The sequence below is a fragment of the Carlito syrichta genome, unplaced genomic scaffold, assembly GCF_000164805.1.
Source record: "Carlito syrichta isolate Samal-C Ts95f unplaced genomic scaffold, Tarsius_syrichta-2.0.1 Scaffold305724, whole genome shotgun sequence".
NCBI lineage: Eukaryota > Metazoa > Chordata > Mammalia > Primates > Tarsiidae > Carlito > Carlito syrichta.
Genome location: NW_007249820.1, coordinates 235,938 through 259,912, shown reverse-complemented (window position 1 = coordinate 259,912; position 23,975 = coordinate 235,938).

Here is a 23,975-nt window from a genome sequence, read left to right as displayed (position 1 = left end):
TGACCCAGGAGTTGTTTAGCATCATGCTGTTTAGTGTCCATGTCTTTGTGGGTTTTGGGGGGGCCTTGTTGGTGTTAATGTTTATTTTTATTCCACTGTGGTCCGAGAAGGTGCATGATAAAATTTTGGTCCTTTTAAATTTGCTTATGCTTGATTTATGGCCAAGTATGTGGTCGATCTTAGACTACATTCCATGTGGTGATGAGTGAAATGTGTATCCTGTGGTCTTTCGATGGAGTGTTCTGTAGGTATCAATTAAGTCCATTTGGTCAAGAGTCACATTGAGGTTCCAGATCTCATTGCTGATTTTTTGTCCTGATGATCTGTCTAGGGTTGTGAGTGGGGTATGAAAGTCCCTAGTTAGGTGTTAGAGTCAATATCTTTCTTTAGTTTTCCTAGAAGTTGCTTTATGAAAGTTGGTGCACCTATGTTGAGTGCATATATGTTTAGGATAGATATTTCTTGTTGGTGGAGTGAACCTTTTATCATTATGTAGTGGCCCTCTGTATCTTTTTAAATTTTTTATAGCTTAAATGGTATTTTGTCTGAAATTAGGGTCGCGACTCCTCCATTCTTTTGTGTTCCATTCCTCTGAAAATTTGTTTCCCATCCTCTTACTTTGAGTCTGTGCATGTCCTTTCTAGTGAGATGGGTGGCTTGAAGGCAGTATATTGTTGACTGGTAATATATTATCCATTTTGCCATTCTATGTCTTTTCAATTGTGCGTTTAGTCCCTTCACATTCAGGCGAATTATTGAGATGTGAGAGTTCGTCCCTATCATAGAGTTCTTATAGAGTTGTTGTTCTTCCACTTGTTTTTTTTGTCTTTCTTTTCGTTTTGGGGTTGGTTCATGTGTATTTTATTCTTTTTCCTGTACTCTTGTGAAGAACGTTGTTCTTTTTTCCTTCTGTGTTTAGTACTTTCTTAAGTGTTTCATGTAGAGGTGGTTTGGTGGCAGTGTAAGTTCTTAGGAATTGAATATCTGTGAAAGATTTCAATTATCTATCACTGATGAAGCTTAACTTGGCTGTGTAGGTTATTCTTGGTTGAAATTGCTTATCTTTTAGGACCTTGAAGATAGGGCTCTAAGTTCTCCTAGCCTGCAGGGTTTCTGTAGATAAATCTGCTGCAATTCTCATTGGTCTTCCATGGAGGGTGATCTGGCATTTTCTCTTGCTACCTTTAGGATTTTTTTTCTTTTATGCCTACTTTGTTTAGGTGAATTATTATGTATCTAGGAGTTGGTCTTCTCATTTGTTGTCTTGCAGAGGTTCTCTGATTCTCTTGTGTTTGAATTTTTGCATCACTGATTAGATAAGGGAAGTTTTCTTGAATGATCTCATGAAAAGTTTGTTCCAGTGTGATCTCTGTCTCTGTTTCTACCTCAGGAAGGCCAATTACTCTTAGGTTTGGTCTCTTGAAGTAATCACTCATCTCTTGAAGGTTTTGTTTTGTCTTTTTGAGCTTATTTTCTGTGATTTAAGAGTTTGGATTAGTTCTATATTTTGGTCCTCAAGCTCTGAGCTCTTTCTTCTGCTTGGGTAATTCTGTTTTCCATGCTTATCAGTTTGTTATTTATTTCACTCACAGTATTCTTTATTACTGTTATCTCAGATATCAGCTCCTTCCTCATTTCTTCTTGTCTCTCCTCAATTCTTTTTAATCTTTCCATTAATGTCATGATATCTAGGTTTGTAGTTTGAGACCAGTTATTCTGGGGGCTCTTCCTTGTTTGCATTCCAAAGTCAGTTTTCTCATTGTCTGCCCTCCCAGGGGTCTGGGAGAGACCCATATTCTTCTTTAGGTTTTTCTTCATTTGTGAAGATTTTTCTCTCTCTCCCCCTTTCCTTCCCCTTCTTTAGTTCTGTTTTTCAGGGAAAGTGGGGTTGCTTTTGTTTCACTTGTGCAATCACCTGTTCTTCCTTATGAGGGTCCTCTGGCTTTGATCACTTTTGAGGTTGGAGTGTGGGCTGCGGGCTGTACTTTTTGCAGTTTTGAGGTTTAATTGAGGGGGAAGCTGTGGTTCAGAATCTATATGCTGATTTCAGCATCCACCAACAGGTGTATGAGCACACCGAACCTATTTCCCACTGCCTTACATTCAGTCTGTGCAGCGGTATGTAGGTTTGGTCCCTGGGTCAAAAGGAGGTACAAAAGAGGAAAATAATGGAGGAAGGGGGGGTCAATAGGAAGTTAGAAAAGAGACGAGTGAGAGGGAAAACAGAAATACATACCAACTAACAGGTGAAAAAGAGACACAAGGCCGGAAAGAAGTGAAACAAACATGCAAGAAAAATTCCCTAAAGCATACTGGTAGCTACACAGAGACAGACCAATAGAATCATGAAACAGATAGTGTAAGTCAGAAAGCAAACAAAAGTGAGCAAAACAAACAGTCAAAATGATAAAATAAAAAATCAAAATAAGAGATGAGACTAGCTCTGGAATCTTTCCTGAGTGTCTAAAGTCTCTTCAGCTCCGATCTCCAGCCTCTCCCCTTTGTTTTCATTGCAGGCAGCTAGATTTACTTGCAATTTGGGTTTGTTTTTTTAACCTGCTGCCTGGGAGGTCTGTGTTGCTTAGTTGCCTTTGTCTGATTCAGCGTAGGGGAGGGGCTTGTCTCCTGTTTAGCAATGTTACCTTAAGAACCAAGGTAGAGGCTGCTGATAGGTGGGCGGGGCAATGCAAATCTCTGCCTGGAGAATGGCTGAGGTGGCAGCTTCACTTTCGCGGATCTTTTCTCTCTGCTCGTCTGGGTCCCTGTTTGATATACTGTGGTAGACTGTGGTGGTGTGGGAGGCACCGGGAATCAGCTGCACAGCTGGGCGCTGGATCTGGGGTGCCACCAGCAGGCTGGGGTGGAGGAGGGGGTCGGGAGTTCCCTCCTCTGGAGCTGAGAGCCTCTGATCAGCACCTCCTTAAGATATGCTGTTCCCTTACACAAGCATGGGGTCGCACGCTGCGTGCCTCAACCAGGGTGGGCCCAGAGCTCCAGAGCTCCAAAGCTCTAAAGGGCAGGCAGTGAGTGGCAAGAGTGGCCCTGGGCCCCTCACAGGGTACTTCAGCCAGAAATGGGACCAGTATCTCTGAGGGGCTGGTGCCCAGAGCCTCCCTGGGTGACCAGCGGCTTGGTGCTGGGTGCTGGGCGAGATGATGTAGCCAGGGAGGGAACTGAGACCCGAGACTCATGGGTGGGAGTCATGTATCGTGGAGCAGCAGTAGCCGGGGGCTGCAATATCCGGCCCTGTGTGGGACTGAAGTTCCCTAGGCCTCGGACCAGTGTGGCTAGCAGTGGGCAGGGGGGTGGGGGAAGAAAGTAAGAGTCTTTTTGGGAACTCACGTTCGGAGAATCTCACAAATCTACCTATGCCATCGCCATCTTACTGGAACTCCCGTGGATAGAAATTTTAACATAAGCTCTATCCTCTTAACACATTTTTAAGTGTACTAGCAGTGTATAAGGGATGCAATTCCTCTACATTCTCACTAACACTTATTTTCTGTTTTTTTTGTTTTTTTTTTTTCAGTTGGAGTCTCACTCTGTCGCCCAATCTGGAGTGCAGTGGCCGCTCCCGGCCACCTCAGCCTCAACCTGCTGGGGTCCGACGATCCTTCCGCCTCAGCCTTCCCAGTAGCTGGAACTACAGTCATGCACTACCACGCCTGGCTCATTTTGATTTATTGTAGAGATGAGGTCTCGCCAAGTTGTCCAGGTAGGTCTTGAACCTGCGGGCTCAGCCAATCCACTCACCTCGGCCTTCCAAAGCACAGGATTACAGGCTGAGCCACTGATCCTGGCCTCTGTTTATTTTTAATTATACTCCTCTTGAAAGGAATGAAGTGGCATCTCATTATGGTTTATATTTGCATTTTCCTAATGACTTACAATGTTGAACATCTTTTCATGTGCTTATTGATCATTTGTGTATCTTTGGTGAAATGTCATTCAAGTTCTTTGCCCATATTTTAACTGGGATTTTTGTTGTTATTGCTGAGTTGTAGGAGAGCCTTATATTTTATAAATACTAAACCCTTATCAGATAAATGATTTGCAATTTTTTTCCCATTCTTTCTGTAGTCTTTTCACTTTCTTAATAGTTGGTACACAAATGCTTTTAATTTTGATGATACACAATTTATCCATTTTTCTTCTTTTGTTGCTTGTACTTTTGGTGGCCTACCTAAGAATCCATTTCCAAATCCTAGGTCATAAGGATTTACCCCTAAATGCCCCTTAGTTTTCTTCTGAGAGTTGTATGGTTTTAGATTTTATACTTACATCATTGATCAATTTTTAGTTAATTTTATATATGTTGTGAGGTAGGGATCCAAATTTATTCTTTTCCACGTGGAAATTGTTGTCCTAGCACCATCTATTGAAGGTACTATTCTTTTTTCATTAGATGAATTTGAAAACTTCCTTAAACAGCGTTTAGCAAAGTAGGAAAATAGGAAAACTGTAGTTCAAAATAACTTAATTTATATTTTAAAAAAATCAGAAAATCAGAAGAGAAGAATTGTAATGTTCCCACCACAAAGAAAAGCTAAATGTTTGAAGTGATGGATATTCCAATTATCCTGATTTGATCAGTATCATTGCACAGGTGCACTAGTATATCATATGTTCCCTCAAAATGTACAACTTTCCTGCTATAATTTAATAAAAACCTAATTAGGCTAAAGAGGCATGGATGGTGTGGCTAGGAAGAGAGGAGAATTTTGGTAATAAAAAGCCTTCTTGTGTCCCATAGAACCTGAGCTACTGATGGAAGCAGATGGAGAACAGTGGATACAAGGGGGCCCCAAAATAAACTGGAATTTGCTTATTAAAAATTGTGTGTTTATTCTTACGTGTTGAAACTTCAGTCTTCTTCAAAGTACTCTTTATTTGATGTAATACACCTATTGAGATACCTTTTCTGCTGCTTAAAATCATTTTTGAATGTGTCAATCTTGATGCCTTTTATTGTTTCTGCTTTTTTTCCCCCCCCACGTCTTCCACATTGGCAAAATGTTTCCCTGTGAGGTCTTTATTCATCAAAGAGAACCAAAAAAAAAAAAAAAAAAGTCTCTATGGGTAAGAGTGGGTGAATAGGGACGGTGGAGTGAGATTGGGTTGCATAGGGAGGGTGGAGCCTCTGTATGGCTTTTTTGGGGTCAAAAATGTTGACCTTTCAGTGCTATGTCAGGTGCATTGTCATGGTGGAAGAACCAGTCACCTGTTTGCCACAACTCAGGATGTCTTGTGCAGTGCATCCTCTCACAACAATGCTAGCTGGGACACTGATGCTGATGGCTTCCTAGAACACCTTCCTGGAAGGGAAGTCTGTCCTACAAGGGGCCTGCCTTCCGAAGGGTAATTCTCTCTCTGTGTGTGTGTGTGTGTGTGTGTGTGTGTGTGTGTGTGTGTGTACATTCCCTTGTATTTTCTAGCACAGAAGAGTGGACATGGCTGAACTCTTACAAGCTTTATCTTCTTAAGATAAATGTCCTATCTTCTCAGTCTATGTTGAAAAACCAATCTACCTGCAGTATGGCTGTATCTTCTACCTCAGCCGTATCGATTCACTATAGAAGGAAACCCACAGAGAAATTTTACTGGGCCCTTTCTCTTAGCTGGTTTCTCAGAAAAATGACATCAGCTCAGTCAGCATCTGGGAAAACTGGTTCCCAACATAAAGGAACCGGATGCCGGGTTGAAAATGGACCCAGGGATGCCGATGAACCCATGGATGCAGAAGTTCTGAGTGAATGTGATCTTGACGGTTGACATGGCCAACACATTCCGCATTGTTTTCTATGACCTCTGGAGCATGCAGTGTGTTCTCATCAGACAGAATGGGCAAGGCTTGCTGAGATATTTGCCTCTGCAGTTTGTGTCCTGAGCTTCACTCCTTTCCTTCTGACTGTCATTGCTGGGAGGTGGTCATGGGAATAAGCAAGGAATGGGACCTGGGAGTTCGCAGAGAATCTGCTCACCAACAAAAAAAAGATCAGACTGTCTCCAGAGCATGGATTCTGGAGGATGAGTTTGAGGGCTGGAGTTTCCTTCTTTGTTAATACAAGACTTTAAATTTCCTCTGCATGGACTCCGATTTACAGCCAGTGGGAATTTTCTTGGACATGGAATTTTTTTTTCTTTTCCCACATATAAGATAGATTCCTTATCTTCACATTTACATGTGTTTCTGCGAGAGGCTAGTGCACCCATTTTTTTGTTCCTTCAATTCCTGGGATTAGGGTGTCCTGACTATCTGTCCTGTGAAGAACCCAGACGCTGACAATTCAGTCCATCTTGGGAAGGATAAGTAAACCTCCACTCAATGAAAAAAGAACAGAAAAGACTTGGTGATTAGACCTACACACATTTTACTTGGTCTTTGAAAAAACATTTTCCAGAAAGGAATTTGGAGGTAAGAAACTTTATTATAGTGAGCAGTTTGTAAACCAGGGAAATGCAACCTTGTGTGTAAAATGAAGATACTTTTTCAGAGAACAAGAAAAAAATTTCATTATTATAGCAAAAAAGTCCAGCCCATGTTCTCAATTGGGTCAATTTATGCAAATGAAGAATTCAAATTTGCTTATCCCTGGTTGATTTGATACAGCTGGGTCCTGATTGGTTTGTACAGATGAACTCTGAAATCCACAGGAGTGTGGGTTTTGGAGGTTTGGGGGAACTCAGAGGACATGTGTGATGTTTAGTCAGCAAATGATCAATTGACTCTATTTAAAATGTAGGCTCCGTTAGCCACTCAGTTATCCATCTCAAAGGATTGGCTCTTTCAGAGTCACGTCTGTTCATAGCCTAGGTATCATACAAAGGCATGGCAGAAAAATATGGACCATTTCATGATGGTAGTAACCTAATTAGATGCCCTGGAATATAAATTGAGTTTTAAATATTAACTTTTATTACCATAACACTCATAGGGTTTGCGTTTATATCTTGTTTCCTATGAATATTTCTATACTCATATCTATTTTCAAATGTTTTACTTTTATTTCTGTAACTTCAACTGAATGTATTGTGGAAATTATAAATTAAGTGAACATTTGGATATAAAACATCAATTAGCCATAGATGTGTGTGCTTACTTCTGGACTCCCAAATCTATTCCATTGGCTTATATGTCTATCCTTATGCCAGTACCACACTGTGCTAACTATTGTAGCTTCATAGTGAGTTTTAACAGGGATGTGTAGGTCCTCCAGCTTTTTTCTTTTTCTTTAAGATTGTTTCAACTATGAAGGACTCTTGCAATTCCGTATAAACGGGCTTGACTTCTAATAAATATAATTGCCTGAAACATACCAATTAAGAGATAGAAATTGTCACATTAAATAAAATACATGCTGTAACAGCTTCAGGTATGATGTTGAAAAATAGATGAAATGTTAGGTCATTAAAACAAGTATTAATATATTTTTTAAAACAGTGAAATCATACAGACTATATTTTCTGATTTCAGTGGAATTAAACTAGAAATCAATAACAGGAAGAAAACTGGAAACTTCCAGATATGTGAAAATTAAGCAACAAATTCTTAAACAAGCAATGCTTCAAAGAAAAAATCACACAACTAGAAAATACTAAGAGACAAATAAAAATGAAAACACAACTACTCAAATTTAAGGGATGCAAAAAAGGCAATGTTTTTTATTTTTTATTTTGAGATTATTGTACTTCCACATGTGGGTGTAAGAAATAATACAGAGAAAGTCCACGAACCTTTTACTCAGTTTTTCCCAATGGTCCGTCTTGCAGGACTACGGCACCATACTATAATTAGGAAGCTGGTAGAATCTACTGACCTCATTCAGATTTAAATTTTGCATCACTAACACGTATGTTCTATGCCATTTTTTCATATGTGTAGCTTAGTATGACCACTGTGACACACAAAACCTAGAGTATATCACAAGGAGCTGTTGTCCACCCTTCACACCATCACAGCCACCTTCTCTCTTCATCCCCCTGTTCCCAGTTTTCTCACTTCTACCAACCATTGATCCGTTCTCCATTTCTATGATGTCATTTAAAAAGTTACATAAGTGGAAACCAACATATGTGACTTTTTTGAGAGGGCCCTTTTTACGCAGCGTAATTCCCTTGAGATCCATCGAGGTTGTTGCACTTACTTTTCCTTTTTCCCTTTTTATAACTGAGCAGTATTTTGGTGTGGATGTACCATCGTGTTTCTAGTGAAGGACCTTTGGGTTCCAATGTGGGGCTTTTAGGAATAAAGCTACTAGAAATATCTCTGAACAAGTTGTGTGAACGTATATTTTTATTTCTATGGGATCAATACCCAGGAGTGAACACGTGTGAGTTGTGTGGTAAGTGCATATTCAGCTTTGTAAGAGGCTGCTGCCCTGCTTTCCTGAGTGGTCGTGCTATTTTGTGGGCCCACCAGCAACGGACGAAGATGTATTTCTTTTAAGGCTTGAGGTGTCTATGCTGCAGTAATAGATCGACTGGGGCTGAACTCAGAGCAGGTTCGGGAAAGAAACAAATACGAACCAAACAAAAAGAAAAAATAAACAAAGGCCACCAGCTTTCTCCCGCCTTTCATAGCAGAAGAGTTTCCCTTTCCCAGTTCTGTTTTAGCATGGGGTCTGTTTAAGAGATTTTGCTTTGCATGCCTTCTGCACAGTTCCTGGGCCTGGCTTGCTCTCAGATCAAATGTGAAAGAGAGGAAGAGGAAAAAAAATAAATTCCTACTCACCCACTGCCATGCTGGCTGAACTTGCTTCCGTGTGTGACTCTCTTTCCCAATCTGTTATTAGTTTTTAAAGTCTTCCCTTGTTCCTCTTTGTATTCTGTCCAGGGTTGTAGTTATTAGCACGGTGTGAGCTTGCTTCCTCTTGGCCACAACTGGAATTGTTTCATTCAACCTTGTGAGTTGCCCAACTCTTGATACATTTTAAAATACATTGCTGCTCTGAAATTCCCCCCCCCCCTGCCCCCAGATGTCTCAGATCTTTTTTTCTTTCGAGACAACTGGGAAAGAAACGTGCGATTGTTCTACTTCTGAGTGATATATATCTTCCCACTGACAGCCCCGTTGCTGAGAATACAACTCTGACTGTGGAGATGATGCCGATATGGTCGTGTGATGGGCTTTGGACCCACAGCTTCCTTGGATTCCTTGAACAGGACTCCCTTGCAGCACTTTAAGGGCTTCACATTCTTCAGTGGGAGATGATTAAGTAAAAGCTGGTAGCGTAAATCTCTTTATTAAGAAAAAATCTCTTTATTAAGAATTTGGGAAAGCCAAATTCTATTTTTGTTTCCCCTGGTGTTCTTCCATTTAGCTTCCCATTGGGTGGAGAAAAAATCACTGCAGTGTCAGATGCATGAACTTCATCCAGGATACATCCAAATTCCTTCTGGGATTCTTGTCTTTCCTCAGGAGAGATAATTCACCCCTGAAAGCAGCCACACGTGCAGTTTCACCTAGTGGTTTGTTTTAAGAATGGATTTGTCGCGTTTGCCTTTCTGTGTAGTCACTTTGGACGGCAGCTGTGTTTGGGAAGGATGTGGAAAAGGTGGCCCTCACGAGGACATGTCAGCAGTGGGTCATCCTAAGTGTGGAATTCTAGTGCTCAATATTGCACTCTGTCACAGAAATCTTCTCCGTTTCCTCCCTGCACCCACATGTCTTTTGAAATAATAACTCTAAGATACTTTTCCTTCAGCAAAATATGGAAAAGTGCATAGAACTTCAACTCTCAAGGGTGAACGCTGCATCCAGGTCGACCTTTTACCGATTATGTTATTTTAGATGATTTATTGCTACTCAGTCTTGGATTCCTCATCAAGAGGTGTGGTCAATAATGCCAATCACAAATAATTTTGTTCCGAGTTCTAAATTTCACATTTATGCTAGTTAGCTCTCCATATCTGCAGATTCTACATCTGCCAATCATGAGTCAAAAGTATATATTTCTAATCAAAAAAAGTAATACAAATAAGAGACAATACAGTATGACAACTATTTGCATAGCATTTACATTGTGCTGGGTATTATAGTAACATAGGGATTATTTAAAATGTGCAGGTTGCATGCAAATACTACATAGATCTTTTTATATAAAAAACCTGAACTGAACATCTGCAGATTTTCATATCTGTAGGGGACCTGGAAGAAATTTCTTGTAGATACGAGCAAATGACTCTCTCTCTCTCTCTCTCTCTCTCTCTGTGTAATATATATAGCTCCTTTATTTTGTGTGCTTCTTAAAACATATATAGTGTGTTTTATATATATATATATATATATATATATACATAGAGAGAGAGAGAGAGAGAGAGAGAATGTTTTAAGAAGCACACAAAATAAAGGAGTATTATTTTTGTATCAATAATTTATGCCTGAAAAGCAATTCTTTCTTTCTTAGTGGGAAAAGGTATCTTAGAAATATGTGAATTCTCAGGAGCATACAACATTCTGTGCTACGTGCCTAGTAGTACCTCTAGGTAGATTACAGAAACTGAGGATAATTTCTCTTCCAGTGTATAATTATGTTTTGCAGACTCTCTTTGAGGTTCTGGGTCTTTGTACTCACCATTTTGGAATCTACATATAAATTGCTGTGTACTGTCAATTTCAGTATAGTCAAATACATTTCAAAGCCAAACATCATGATGTTTAAAAAGAGACAGAGAACAATTATATTTGACAAACAATTTTTACATGACCTGAAAATGTCTTAGGATTAAAAACGATCCTTTTATGCTCTGATTTGCTTGGAAGTGTTTGTTTAGTTGAAACTTGTGGAATCATTTCACTTTACTTTATGAGCTGATTGAAAAAGTTGGAAAAGTCTCAGCACAGCTTTCGCATTTTCCCTCTTTGCTAACTTGGATGAGAACTCCCAGAGGAGAAATCACCAAGTTCGTGGCAAACATATTAGGAATTGTTACAACTAACACTTTAATCATTTATGTAATTTTCATGAACACCCAGGGGATGTGAGTACTTTTCTGTTTTGGAAGAAGTACAGATTTATTGCTAAAAAAAACTTGACATAACTGTAAGGAAACATCTAGTATTGAAAATGGAAAGTATGTAGTTATCATTTTGTTGCATTTAGCATAAAATAGAAGCATTCATGTTTTTCTCGCAGTTTCGAACTAGGCATGTGGAAATTGTTGTGTCATTCAAAGGACAAAGAAAATAAATAATTCACCCAGAAAAGCAGCTGTCCTAGAGTTTGGGAGAGTTCTTTAAATATGAGTTTCAATTGATTATATTTTTAGAACAACGTAATTTCCATTTTTTGGTTATATTCATCTTTCAGTGAAAATTTGCAAATGGATGGAAAGATTAAAGAACTAAATGTGAAAAGGTCAGTGCAGTTTTGATTGGACAATATTTCTCACTGGTCTCCTGAGTGTCCTATTTGAAGTTTCCCTTGATAGCCCACCACACTGCCATCCCATCCTCAGTTTTTTTCAAAGAGAATATTTTAAAACTTAATTCTTTAAAGTTTTTAAGAATGATTCAGAAGATTAAAGTAATTTTGGCAGATTGATTCTCAAAATAAAACACATAAAAGAAGCACTTTTTCTGAAAAGAATTGGAGCAGTTTTGATGTTCTCTTCCTGAGAATAAATAACTTGTGAAGACAGGGCAGTACCTTCAAAGCTTCTGCTTCTTGAACAAAGGTCCCATAACATAACAACCTCTGTTCTTTCAAGTGAAAGGTTTTACCAGGTTTGAATTAATTCATACGCGCTCTTGGAGATTAGTAAAAAGGCCACCTCTCACCCCTGTAAGGGAAAGGGGGAAAAAAACAACCTTTTTTTTCCCAAGCTTAGAAAAGATGAAGAATAGAGACTTTTAAATCCCTAAGCAGAGTTCAATGTTTGATTTTATAAGCCCAATAGATAAGGGTCAGGTTGTAACATCTCACACACACACACACACACACACACTTACTCACTCATACACAACTATTTTTTAACCTTCTTTTCTCTGAGAAGTTAGGAAACAGAAGATGTCTTCGGCTAGTATTGTTATTGATTGATTAATTGATTGGTTGATTGAAAACAATGGACACAGGTTAGTAATAATATCAATGGTGATATAGAATGACAGTTAAGAGTGTAGCCATGAAGGCATTCTTCTTTAGTTTAAGAGCCTTAGTTTAGAGCCTGGTTGTAAATTAACTGGCTATGTGACCATGAATGTCTTACTCTCTTTGTGCTTGAGTTTTCCCTTTCACACAAAAAGGTATAGTAATTGTACACAGCCATAAGGTTTTTAGGAGAATCAAATGAATGAACATGTGGAATACTGGCAAAATTGTCTCTCATATCCCTGGGGGATTAGTTTGGGACTCCCTTGATACCCAAACCTGTGGATGCTCATGTCTCTTATATAAAATAGTGTAGTATTTGCATATAATCTATGAAAATTCGCCTACATATTTTATTTCTTAAGTAATTATTTATTTAATTTTTTAGAGACAGAGTCTCACTCCGTTACCCAGGCTGGAGTGCAGTGGCACGATCATAGCTCACTGTAGCCTTGAACTGGCCTCAAGCGATCCTTCCGTCTCAGCCTCTTGAATAGCTGGGACTATAGGTATGCACTACCCTGCCTGGCTTTCCTTCCTTCCTTGCTTCCTTCCTTCCTTCCTTCTTTCCTTTCTTTCCTTTCTTTCCTTTCTTTCCTTCCTTTTATTAGAGACAGTGTCTTATCTTGCTGCCTAGGCTAGTCTCAGATTCCAGGCCTCAAGTCATCCTCCCATCTAAGTCTTCCAAAGCGCTAAGGTTACGAGCATGAACTACAGTTCCCAACCCTTCCTGTATACTTTAAATTATCTCTAGATTACTTATAATACTTAATACAATGCAAGTGCTGTGTAAATGGTTGCTACACTGTATTGTTTAAGGAAAAATGACCAAAAAAAAAAAAATCGTTCATATTCAGTATAGACTCAATAAATTTATTTTCAATCCACACGTTTAAATTCACGATGTAAAATTCATGGATGTACATATTTAGCTTTAAATAGAGCTTAGATATTTTTATTATTATGTCACCATTTTTATAATTATCAAACCATTGTTATTACCTGCATAATTATCACTATTACATTCTGAAATTGTTCCATTGGATTACGTTCACTTTTTACCTGAATTTACCTGACTGAATTCCTTTTGTTTCTGTATTTAGCAGAGTGAGGTGCATATATTTGCATATTGTGCTGGGACATTTAATAGTTTGTTTCAGATCCTTAAAAGGCTAAACGTAAGAGTAAAATGAATTAGTATTTCATATTGTTCCTCTTGATAACACACATACATTTTGATACGTTGTTAAAATTATGTCCTAAAATTTACTTAAAGTACTTTAAGAAACATTAAATTATAAGAATGTAAATTGAAATAGAAGTCCGTAAGAAGTTCATTGATGCTTGAAGCACATGTTAATTCCAGCATCCATCCTATTACATAAAATTTACTATCTATTCAACATAAAGTGATAAAATGGAGGTCTGTACCTTTTAGCGCACCCGCAAGTGAGGAATTGAAAGGGAACAGGCACACGAAAAAGGAGGGAAATCCAGTTTTGTAGCTTAACTTCTTGTTCATTCCAGCATCATAAATCAAACTCTCCTTCAATTGAGGAGATGGGACTTTCATTCTTGGTGTCAGGACATTAAAGGTCATATGGACGGTACTACCTCTCCTCCCCAGGGATACAAAAAGTACCCCCTCAACAAGGTTTATAGGAGGAGTAGGGAATGGGAAAGAGATGCAGGTGAATGCGATAAACCCACAGGGAAAGACACACGATTGCCTTTAACAGCCAATCAGAGCCAGGTGCAGGGGCGGGAACCTGGATTTCCAGTTCCCCAACCCGAGGCAGGGGATCCCTTGAGCCCAGGAGCTGGAGGACTTAGAGCACCGTTATCACCTACAAATAGCCACTGTGCTCCAGCCTGATAACACGGGAGGAGACCCTTGTCTCATAAATAAGAAAAAACAAGCCAATCAGGAGATATTGTTCAAAGAGAACTAACGTTCATATTTAATTATCTAGTGATTTCATATTATTATTTATTCTTTCTCTAAATCTATACTTTTCTCTCTTTGTCTGGGTAAAACTCTGATTTTTCAGGTTGCAACTAAGACAGCATTTCTACCTCACCTCAACCTTACATGTGAAGCATACCTTCAAAATTAAAAAGCGTCCTCCCTTTTCCAGTCAAGGAACCGATCACCAAATTTTAATGATCTCATTAGTTATATCTCTAAGACTGGATAAAGATCTTTGTTCCTTATTTTTGTTGCTTAGTAGGTAACTAAGAAAATTAAATTTAAAAAATGAAGTTATATGCTAACTTTACAAACATTTGTAATCTTCAGTTGAAAATTTGGTTCACGTACAGAGGAGGGAAATTGATTAAATTTTATCATTACACAAATCATCCCCAAATTACCTCAGTTCTTTTCTTGGTATTTAGTGTAGGTTCTGCTTTTTAAAAATATTACCTTGACATAAAATGTTATTATTACCTCTTTTCTCTGTATGCTGATGACAGCACTCTTAGATGACTCCTTTATTCCTTCATATTTTTATTTAAAAAACTTCAGATAAATGAAAATATTACAAATTATATCTTACTATGTTTTTATTTTGGCAATTAACACAAATCTAAACAATTTACCCTTAATCATAATCACAAGACTGTGGGAAATATCTTGTAATAAATAATAAATATTCATAATAAATAAATCATTGAACAACACCACAACATAAATTCTTTTTTATTTTTTTAAATTTTTTATTTTTTTTATTTTTTTTGAGTTGGAGTCTCACTCTGTCGCCCAGACTGAAGTGCAGTGGCCGCTCCCGGCCACCGCAGCCTCGACCTGCTGGGCTCCGGCGATCCTTCCACCTCAGCCTTCCGAGTAGCCGGAATTACAGGATAAATTCTTTTTTAAAATGAGTCATATTAATTTAAAAAAAGAGAGAAAGGAAAAGTTTTAAAAAAGAGAAAACTAAATGAGAGCAAACTTATCAATGTTACTATATACAAAGTTAGGATTTAGAAATAATTATATTTACATATATATGATAACTTTGAAGAATTTAAGCAAAAAGACATACTATCTTCAATAGCAGCAAAAATGTAAAGCATATAAAAGTAAATCTAATGAAGGACCTGCACAATCTTTTTACTAAAATCTTAAATAAAAAAACTTCATTTCACCTGGGCTCGGTGGCTCAGCCTGTAATCCCCCACCTTGGGAGGCTGAGGTGAGTGGATTGCCTGAGCCCACGGGATCGAGACCTGCCAGGACAACTTGGCGAGACCTCATCTCTACAATAAATCAAAAAATTAACTGGGTGTGGTAGTGCACACCTGTAGTCCCAGCTACTTGGAAGGCTGAGGCAGAAGGATCGCCGGAGCCCAGCAGATGGAGGCTGCGGTGGCCGGGAGTGACCACTGCCCCCCAGTCTGGGCGACAGAGACAGAGTGAGACTCCAACTCAAACAAAACAAAACAAAACAAAAACTTCATTTCTAGGAGAAATACAAGAAAGAAATGGAGAGAAACACCATGTCCATGGATCAGGAGAGTCAATATTGCTAAACTATTTATTGTCAAATTGATCTATAGATTTAATATCATTCTAATTAAAATTTCAGAAAATTTGTGTGTATGTATAAAAGTTGCTTATTCAGAAATATAAAGGACCTAGATCAGATAATGCAATGTTAAATAAAAAGTTTGAAGACTCGCACCACAGAATATCAAGCCTTATTATAAAACTGTAGTAATTAAGTCAGTATGGTACCATGGCAAGAAGAGATGAAGAACTCAGTGGAGCAGGTTAGATCTTAGACTAAACCTGCAAGTATAATACTTAATTTATTACAAGCATGCTAATACAATCAATGGTGAAAAAAATTAAATAAATGCTTTTGTACAAATGAAATGTCTATACGCAAAAATTCTGAACCACCATATGCCATATACAACAATTGTTTCTAGATGGAATATAGGTCTAAATGTGAAGGAGAAAATCCAAAATTTCTAGAAGCAATCAAGGTATAGCTGTATAATTTTTTGATAGGCAATGCTTTCTTAAACAAGACAATGAAATTAGTATTCATAAAAAATTGACGTCATTCAAACAGAAAACTTCCATTCTTCTAAAGAAACTATTAGAAGCACGAAATAGCAAGCCAGAATTGATTCACACAGTTATGGAGGCTGAAAAGTAAAAGTCCCATGATCTGCTATATGCAAGCCAGAGAACCAGAAAACTTGGTGGTGTAACTTAGTCTGGGTCAGAAAGTCTGAGCATTAGAGGACCTGTGGCATAAGTCCCAGCCTAAGCCCCAAAGTCCAACAAGCAGGAGCTCCCGTGTCTGAAAACATGAATGATTGATTTCTCAGGTTATGTGGTGAGAAAGGATTTGCCCTTCCTCCATCTTGTTTTATTCAAGTCCTCAATGGATTGGAGGATGCCCACACACACTGGGGAGGACCCCAGTGCTTTACTCAGCACCTAGTCAAATGTTGATCTCTTCCAGAAATACTCTCATAGACATGCCCTCAAATAATGTTTGACCGTCTGTCTGGGCATCCTCTAGCCAAGTCAAGCTGACACACAAATTTAACAATCACAGAAAGAGATGAACAACACAACTTTAAAATGAGCAAAAGTTATGAACAGGCACTTTACAAAGAAGGTACCAAATAACCAATGAACATGAGAAGGCAGCTGATTATTGGTCATAATGGAAATGAAAGTTAATAAACAAAAAGTTCTATCACTTCACTCCTTCAGAATGACTAAATGAGAGAAATGAAGGACTGATACTTTTCTGGTAGAAATATAGGATAAAGCAGCCCTTTTGGAAACCTTTTTATATCTACAAACATAAGCTTCATGCCCTCTGTCCTGCCAGTTCCTTTCCTGGGGATATACCTTACAGAAATGAGTCTTATGTACACCAATAAGCATGAAAATATTTATGCAGCTGTATGTACCTGAGCTCTCACAGAGAACCAGTGTATAACTTCGTCATAAGTAAAAGGGCTAACTTGTGGCATATCCACACAATGTAACACACAGAGCAATAAAAAGGAATAAAATTCAGACATGCAACAATGTGGATGATTTCAAACGTATAATATTGGGATATAAAGAAGGTAGATCCATGTTTCTAGGTAAATGTAGTTTAAAAGGAGACCAAACTTAAGTTTGGTGATAGGGATGAGAAAAATTGTTACATCTGGGGAAATTCATCCTGTGTCTGGATGCCAAATATGACATGTGTGTGTGTATGTATGTGTGTGTAAAAATTCAATTATGGAGCTGTATGCTAGCGGTTAGTGTACGTAGTTTACTATATGTATTTCATTCTTCATCAGGAAAGCGAGAGGGAAGAAAGGGGAGAGACCCAGAGAGAAAAAATAGATGCCTGTTTTTAGTACAACTAACGTTTCTCTTTACTGTTCTTATCTCTCCTTGTTTCAACCTCTCTCCTTGTTTGCTAAGACATTGATGTTTCTTTAATTTTACGTTTGTGAACTTGAGAATGAGTTTTTCTGACTAGTTCGACTCAGCTAATTAATCTTGTTGTGCTCTGAATTCTTTTGCGAAAGAGTGAAATTTGATCTGAATTTTCATTCTTTGCCAAAGATGGAGCTGTACGTATATGTTATAACCTTATGTAATGTGAAATCTGGCAGAAACAAAGCCATTGGACGTTATGACACATCATTATTGGTATTCATTGTGTGTCCTACCTTCTTAGAATGTCATTTATAACTGACTGAGGTTTATTTTCAGGCAAATGCACATTCAGGATATGAGTGATGTTTCATTACCTGGAGTCAATACAGGCACTTGTGCACTCTAATCCTTACCCACCCCGACCTAGTCATATCAAGCTGGGCCAAAGCCATATTGCTTGTCCTCGTATTCCTTTATGAGAGAGTGGAATTCGGGTTTTTATATCCTAATTTTACCAATTGCTGGATTTGCTTTTTAGTTGCAGCTTTTAAAACCCCTCGCATCCTTTTAATGATCTGGGGTTTATCCTCCACTTTTGCTTCTACAGTTTACACGTTTGTTTGAGGATGGCTGTGACTGAAATTCAGGATGCCTAGAATCAAAGGGGAAAGCATTCCTAAATATTGGGGTCCAGCCTGGAGTCTCAAATGAATATATAAGGTGACACTGTTAAGAAAAAGAAAAGATGCCCTGGAAAGCCCCTCAGCATTATAGCCTCTGATTGTTACACTGAAACCGAACTTAATGTAGTCTACAAAGTTCCTGTGATTCACTGTTCTCCTCAGAGCATGGCCGTGTATTTTGCAAGAAAGGCGTCATGTGTTGTGGTGATACTAAATCCATCTTTAATCATCACTATTTTGCACCATGCCTGATTTTTTCACAAGATGATTGATTTTGGGTCTTTCTTCTGTTGCATGTTGTAGTTCAAGATAGTTCTACCATCATCTGCAATAAAGACATCAAGAGAGACAGAAGAATTGTTTTCTTTTACTAAGGTGCAAACACCATTTTTTGTTATTCCGCTCAGACACCCTTAGCCAATGACTGATCTTGTGAGATTATGACAATCCAGCTCATAATTAACACACTGGAGTTCCGCAGTAGTGGACTGGTATACACTTCTGGGACATAGTCTGCAATGGCACCAGTTGTTAGCTTCCCTGTTATGTGTTTCTTATAATTCCACCATTCCCACCTCCCATTCTTAGCGATCTCTCCTGGAAAGTGTCTTAACGCATTGCTAGCAAAAGAATCCTCTTCTTAGGATCTGCTTCTGGGGAACCTGGTCTAAGACAAAGTAAAAGCCAAATGACTAACTTCTCTAGCACATGTCCATAATAAGTTTCTAAAGACAATTTAGTTTTCTTCAGTAAAATTCTGCACTATTTGTAAGACTGTATAAGTGTTTGCACTACTGATATTACTTTAAATGGATACCTTCCTAACACCATGACTGATATTTACGTGCCAGGGATAAAGCTCTTAACATTTTTCTGCCTGCAATCAATGAACTTTTATTCTCCTGAAGAAAAGTCAGAGTGGCTCTACTGCCCACCCTGAGTGGTTATACTGCCCACCTTGGGACATGTTATTTTTGAAAATTTAGGAAGGCTATGTGAATACTTAATTTGTATGTATTTTTTCATATGATAGCAGTTGACTACTAGTCAAACTGGATCAAATGACATCACGGCACTTGTTTATGAAGTACCTTAGTTAAAGCTGGAGAGCTGGAGGCCATCCACAGAGAACAGCCAGTTGGGAGTGGAGGAACTTGCTGCAGAGTGTCACGGACTGAGCTGGCCCATAGGAACAAGTCCACTGTGGCCTAGAAACTAGCCAGGGGTGACTGCCCCTGGGCCAACTGCACACTCGCCTACTGGAAGCTGTACAATGACCACCTTCTGAGCCAGGAAGAGAAATTCCTTCCTCTGGTCTTTCAGTGTCCCTCCAGCACTCTCTTTTGACACAGCCCCACATGGTGCCAGCTATCACCAGGAAAATGTTGCGACGGCCAGCCTCAAAGTCTCAAGATGAGAGTCGAGAAGTGCAAATTTGGAACTGAGGGGAAATGCATTGATCTCACACACACACACACACACACACACACACACACACACACACACACACACACACACAAAATTTCTGCTTGTCTTACCTTTAAAATAAAGCACATATTCAATTAGTTGTGGTAATTAACTCTCTTTCAGCAAGCGTAGAATGACTTCCTAGACTGTTTTTTTTAATACAAAGCTATTAAGTCTATGCTGTATAGAAACAGAGTGCAGTATTGTGTTTTTTTTTTTAATTAGGGGTGAGTAGTGGGATCTAAAAGTTGATAATGTAAGCATCCCTTTCTTTCTGTTGTTTACTGTTTATTTTTATTTTTACTAAACTATATGCTTCAGATTTCTTCTGCTGTGGTGGTATACAAATCAAAAAAGGAGACGTGGAACAAATGCATATATTCAGCTCAGGGATTAATTTTGTTTCAAGAGTTGCTAAAATTCATTCTCCCAGTTAAATAAGAGATGGTAAACTTTGGGGCATATCACAGTCATATCTTTGTTGTTTTTATTTGATTTGATTCACGATCTCACTCTGCCACCCAGGCTGAAGTGCAATGACATAGTCACGGCTCACTGCAGCCTTGACCTGCTGGGCTCAGGCAACCCTCTCTTGTCAGTCTTCTGAGTAGCTGAAACTATAGGCATGTGCTATCATGCCTGCCTGATATTTTATAGAGACAACTCTTAATATGTTGCCCTAGGCTGATCTCGAACTCTGGTCTCAAGTGATCCTCCCACCTTGGCTGCCCAAAGTGTTGGGGTTACAGACATGAGCCACCACATTCAGCAGTTTGTTTTTAATGAATAGAATATTTTAAAATTCTTTTCTCTGTATATATCCTTAGACAGAGTCATAGAGATAAATGTGATATTGTGTATCACATGGGAGTACCTTTTTATTTTACAGATTAAAAGTTTGAGGGCTAAACTGGCAAAGGTCATTGACCATGCTTGTGACATAACCCATGAATGCAAGAGGCAGACATGCGAGCGCTTTCTGTGAAGTCACGTTGTAGAGATGCAAGTGTTTTATTAGTTAGCTATTGCTGTGTAACAAATCACCCCACCATTTAGTAACTTGCAACAATAAATATTTAGTTAGTACCCAATTTTGCAGTTTGGCAATTTAGATGAGGCTTAGCTAGGTGGTTCTCCTGGTTTTGACTGGGCTCCATCCCTTCTCTGGTTGGGTGGGCAGCTTTGCTTATCTCAGTTGGGTGCCATCATCTGTGCGCCTCAGCTATGACTATTAGATTGAATTAGAATCATTATTCTCTCTACCCTAGATGATGCGAAGTCTAACATTTCTGGTAAAATATTGGCATTTCTCCCCAATACCATCCCTTCTACCAGGACATATTGATTGTCTTGGCAAGTTTCATGGGGGTAGCGGGGGAGCTTTAAAAGATGGGAATAACATGGATGACAGAGCACATCGGAGTTGGGAGGAGTAACCGACGCCCTCGGTGCACCCCACATCCTCTTAGCCATTCCAGACATCATCACAGACAGAACAAGAAGAATCAACATTCATTTTGCAAGTTAGGGTGACCTCAAGTGCAAGAAAATTAGTTAATTTACCTGCACAGTGAACATTTGTATACCTAACCCTGAATTGTACCCCACATCTTCAAAATTAAAAATCAAAAAAGGTTAATTTTTTTTTTTCCAGGAGCATGCCTATAGAAAAAGACTGGGTTGCAGGAAGGGATTCATAGCAATGTTCACAAAGGTGGTACAAGCCAATCTAGGAGGGAAAGGCTAGAAAAATCTTAAAGGAATGTGTGAGCAGGGGAAACTCCAATGTTTGTGGAAAAAGAACGTGTTCGACAATGCCAGCCTGATTTGTGAACTGGAAAGAGCGATTCCCCAGGTAAAAGAAGACCTGGCAGGCAGGCGTGATTCATGGAAGATGAAGTTAACACCGTGGCCTCCATTCATATAAATACATACAAACGGATGGGTTGCCTAATTGACCACCCATGCTTTCATTTGTTTTTCTCCAAGCCTTTCAATACTTGCCTGTAGTGCAGCTGGGAAGATATGCTTTTTCTTTATATGGGTGTGTTGATTTAGATTTCTTTTCATTTTCACCTGTGGCTTAAGCCACGGCTTTGATAGCATTCAGGCAAGTGGCCGCTTCTTCCTGCCAATTTATGAACTAGAATGAATGGCTTGTAAGAAGCCTAAAAGCTTTTAAAAAAATAAAATAGAATCAACACTAATAGGTATATTCATCTTTGGGGTACCAGTCTGGGAGCACCACATGATGGTGAAAAGAAAACCAAGCTCTTGATCTTGTGGTTTGAGAGCAAATAAGACCTAAGTATGGGAAAAATAAAAAACTTGGGCGTTGATTGAGAAGTGGAGGGCTTCACGTGGCACGCCAGCACCTTGGGCTGGAGTCTCAAAGAGTTGGTGAGGGACATGAATACTCTAGCGCTCAGGCTTACGACGGCGAGAATAAAGCTATTTTTCTTCTCTCAGCAACAACTCTCCTCTGCCAAATTTCCCGAGACTCGTACAATGAGCGCATCCATCCCAAAACGATTCATGCAAATTTAATTGGGCACATGGATCATTTCTCTGCCACCCATTTTGCCCACGAAACGTAGCTTTCTCTCCATGCATGCTTCACTTGTGTTTTGCACCGTTCACCTGTTGCTGGGGCCATGAAACAAATTAGCTCTTTGTGTGAGGCTGCCGGTGGAAGAAATTATCACATTTGTGACTGACACCCACTACTAAACCAGCCATGTAATTATTTGAATCAGAATGATTGTGCTCGCAAAGTCAGATTTATCTTGGATATCAGAAGAATAGCGTGTGAGGTCTGATCCACAGCTGGACAATTTCCCGAAGGGAGGATGGGTGGGAGGAAACAGGCTTCTGTTAAAGGAGATAAATTTTTGGCAGAAAAGACAATTTTCAGTAGAAGCCAATGAGACCTCAGGGGTTCTGGCTTTTGTAAAACTGTAAGTGAAGTGAGTTCAAGTGCGAGGTTTTGAGTTGAGAGCCCTGGGGAAGTTAATCACAAAGAGAAGGATTGTGTTGCCAACCTCACAGTGTGGACCCCTCCAAAGCACTTCACACAAGAACCTCAAACTTAATCAACCAACAAGGCTCGGAAGAGGAAGCTGGAAAGCCCCTTAGGCTTGCGACATCCCTTTCAAGTTTCCAGGAAGCATTGATGCCTGCCTAATAGGGCCTTTCTGGAAAAGACTAGCTCCTGTTCAGAGGGCACCAATCAACCTGAGCTGTGTTCAGTCAGAGCTCTCACTCGGTGATGGAAGGCAGAGTGACCGCAGTAAGGGATGGGCCTCCGTGGCCGAAGCCATTTGCAGGCTAAATGTCCCAACGCCTGTGACACTCCCATCTGCTCTCTGAGAGACTAAGAGATCACTCCACCCTCTGCTACTGTGGTACAGCCAAGTGGCCACGGGACACCTCCTCCACACCACAGGCTGGCACGCAGAGTTCCTGCAACAGATGTGACCTCTTACGTGCCAGTCAATGGTGGTGAATTAAAAACACACGGATTTTCTATAAGGAAAATTGGAAGCAACCACACATTGAACACATGGCTACCTTGACGTGGCATCCAAAGACGTAAGACACAGAGGCAGCCAGGTCTAAGGCCTCCCCGCCTGGCATTGGCACTTTTGGGAAACCAGTTAACTGGAAATCTCATTTTTAGGGAGGCTTAACTGTCTCCTCTTCTTGCTTCAGGATAGATTGGTAAAAGAATCACAGCAAGAACAGCAGCACGCACCAAACAGAAATAGAAGGTTCCAGTTGAAAGGATTGTAGGGAAAAATTGGCAAGGGCATTGAAATGAGCAAAAACCAAAGACTCCTGAGTGTCCTGTGTAGCACACCTGTCCTGATGATCTGATTCTATTTGGTTCTGTGCCTTTCATCCCATTTAAGCTATTTAGTAATGCACACAATTCTCATCTATACAAATGAAAACACGTTTTATCCAGTAGAATGCAGTTGATGGTTGCCCTGTGGATATTAATCAGAGCTACATTATTTGCAAATTTATTTTGGCATTCTTGTCTATATATATATACACATACCTGTGACTAGTTCAAATTCTCCTGTGACCTAAGTGAAACATCTTACTGGTGCTCTCACTAATGAATTAATTTAATAGAATAATTGGCATGTATTTCTTTTATATTTCTATGCAAGTTATGATATTAACTTTAAAAAAAATATAACCTTCTTTGCATCAATTCAAGAGATTTTTTTGTCTTGTTTTGGTCCCAGTTCAAGATGATAATCGTGCTGAATCTCTTCCAGGTTTCTTTTAGAGTGAGAGCATGGCTTTTGAGATGAAGGC